This window comes from Propithecus coquereli, unplaced genomic scaffold (genome assembly GCF_000956105.1).
Source record: "Propithecus coquereli isolate 6110/MARCELLA unplaced genomic scaffold, Pcoq_1.0 Scaffold193, whole genome shotgun sequence".
Lineage (NCBI taxonomy): Eukaryota > Metazoa > Chordata > Mammalia > Primates > Indriidae > Propithecus > Propithecus coquereli.
In genome coordinates, this window is record NW_012144190.1 from 2,415,822 (window position 1) to 2,418,937 (window position 3,116).

Consider the following 3,116-nt stretch of genomic DNA (forward strand, 5'->3'; position numbering starts at 1 on the left):
GTAGTCCCAGCTACTCGGGAGGCTGAGGCAGTAGGATCGCTTGAGCCCAGGAGTTTGAGGTTGCTGTGAGCTAGGCTGACGCCACCGCACTCACTCTAGCCTGGACAACAAAGCAAGACTCTGTCTCGAAAAAAGAAAGAAAAGAAAAGTGCTAACAGGAAGCCTAATGACATAGCATTTTACCTTTTCATGTCAATTAATTTTGGAAAGAATAATGTCCATGGGGGTGGAAGGGTCTGGGTGAAATTAGTAGTCTAGGACATTGCCTAGTGTAAGTCAGGACGATTGGCTCCAGTTCAGTTTGGCAATATATTTGAAGGCAAAAGAGCGTGTTCCCTTTGAACACAGCGGTGTTACCATTTTGTGACATTTACTTTATCTGTCTCTTTTTCTTTCATTTTCTTTGCTGAGGTCTTTTAAAGCAAATCCCTAAAATCATGTAATTTTGCTTCAACATACTTGGTAGGCATCTTTCAAAATTCATGGACATTTTCTTACATATCCACTATGGCATTATCACCCTTAGCAAAAATAATTTCTTTCTTAGTATCATCCAACACTGTCTATAATCAAATATTCCCAGTTCCCTCAAAATGTCTTTTACAATTGCTCTATTGAAACCAGGATCCACAGAAAGACCATATACATATTTAGATACTATGTCTCTTAAGTTTATTTTAATCCAGAGCAGCTCCCTCCTTTTTTATGCCAGTGTAATTAAAATTCTAATAAGGTTATAAGGAAGATAAAAGTAACATGGAGAAAGGAAAAATGATCAACAAAGATTAAAATGGTACCTGAAGTTAAAATCTGCCTGGTTAACTATAAACAATCTTTTCATTAGATAAGCTAAAGGTTAGATTGGTCGAATTAACTGATTTTTAACCACTTCCATTAATGTATTACAAATGGTCACATAAACAATTAGATATTTTAGACTGGACTTCAGCTTTTGCCATTAGAATGGACTATGTGTCCTAACACTGTTTTTGTTACATTGGCGGTTTCATAAGAGGTAGGCATAGTCTTCAAGAATCTTCTCTCACTGGGAATGGTGGCTCAGACCTATAATCCTATAAGCACTATAAGCACTTCGAGAAGCCAAGGCAAGAGGATCACTTGAGGCCAGGAGTTTGAGATCAGTTCAGGCAAAATAAGGAGACCCTATCTCTACGAAAAGTAAGAAAAATTAGCCAAGCTTGTTGGCTCGTGCCTGTAGTCCTGGCTATTCAGGAGGCTGTGGCAAGAAGATCGCTTGAGCTCATGAGGTCGATGCTGCAATGAGCTATGATCATACCACTGCACTCCAGCCTGGGTGACAGGGTGAGATCCCATTCCTAAAAAAGAAAATTAAAATAAAAAAAGATTTTTTTAAAATAAATTTTTAAAAATCCCCTCTCTCTCCCCAAAAGATGGAGAATCAGAAGTTAACTAAAAGGAAGGTGGTTGGGACAGAACTACCAGCAACAGGGAAGGGGCGACATTGGCATTGCCTGGAGCCTGAGGGCAGCTGTGATAACTAAATCTGGTTCTCTGGCTGGTTTTGTAGCTCGGCCACCATCTACCAGGGCAGCTGAACTAGTTCCAGGTCAGCAGCACCCCTGGCAAACTGCAGCAGCGGAAGTAAATCTTCCCCACAGAACTCAGATCAATATCAGGTAATGAGTTCACAGCCAAAGACCAGCACAGAGAGGACGATAAGTGAGAGTCCACAGAAACAATACTCAACAGATGCAGATCCCTGAAGGACTCCAGGTCCTGTAATTGTCAGGTTTGTAATATGCCATAAAGTGCAGAATGGTAGGAGAGATAAAGGACATGGTCTAAGTTATCTTGGGCTGTGTAACAAACTTGGTCCTTAAAACAATGACATTGATTGTTTCACAGTTTCTGTAGACCAAGAATCCAGCCATGGCTTAGCTAGGTCCTGTGCATCAGGGGCACTCACAGGCTGTAATCGAAGTGTTCACCTGGGGCTGTAATCATCTCAAGGCTCAATTAGAAAAGGATCTACATCCATGTTCACTCTCATAGTGGTTAGGACTCAGTTCACAGGCTGTTGTCCAGTGGCCACCCTCCGTTCCAGGGACCTCTCCTTTGGCAGGTCACAACATGGCAGTTGTGGCATCAGAGCAGCGAGAAAGAGCATGAGTAAGAGAGAGAGTACAAGCCAGTTGGAAGTCACACTCTTCATAACCTAATATGTCAGAAATGACCTCGTATCACTTTTACCAAATTTCAAGTATAAAAAGTAAGTCACAGGTCCCATCCATACGCAAGAGAAGAGGAAAGGGAATGAATACCAGGAGGTGGATGTCATTGGGAGCCATTTTAGAAACAGCCTACAACGGACACAGATCAGCCAGCAGCAAGAAGATATCAAAAAAGAACAGGTGGGGTTTGGAGGAGGAACACAATGGAATTTTTATAATTGTTGAAACAAAAAAACTCAAAGAGTGACTTAAACAGAAGATCAAGCCAGCTGAAGAGAGATTTAGGGAACTGGAAGATATATAAGAAATTACTGAGAATGCAATATTAGGAAATGAAAAAAAAAATTTATTTTTGAGACAGAGTTGTACTCTGTCACCCCAGGTAGAGTGCAGTGGCGTCATCATAGCTCACTGCAACCGCAAACTCCTGGGCTCAGGTGATCCTCCTGCCTCAGCCTCCCGAGTAGCTGGGACTACAGGTGTAAGCCACTGTGCCTGGCTGAAAAACATTTTTTCTAACTTAAAAAGGGATATGGGGACTTGAAGAAGGTCTAACGTCTTCCTAGTTGGAGTCCCTAAAGGAAAAAAGAGAATAAAACAGAGGCAATATTTTAATAGCTTATGGGTGTATGTTTTCTAGAATTGATGAAAAACGTGAATCCATGGATCCTGATAGTACAAAGTATAAAATCAGGATAAATAAAAAGAATTGCTCAACTTGACTCATCGTTATGAAAGACTGAAAAGCAGCCAGAAGGAAAGAACAGATCTCTGCAAAGAAATTATATGTAGAATGACACCAACCTCTTAACAGTAAAAATGGAAAGTAGGAGATAATGGAATAATATATTCAAAGTTTTGAGAAAAATTATCATTTCAGACTGGTACAATAATGAAAGTGAG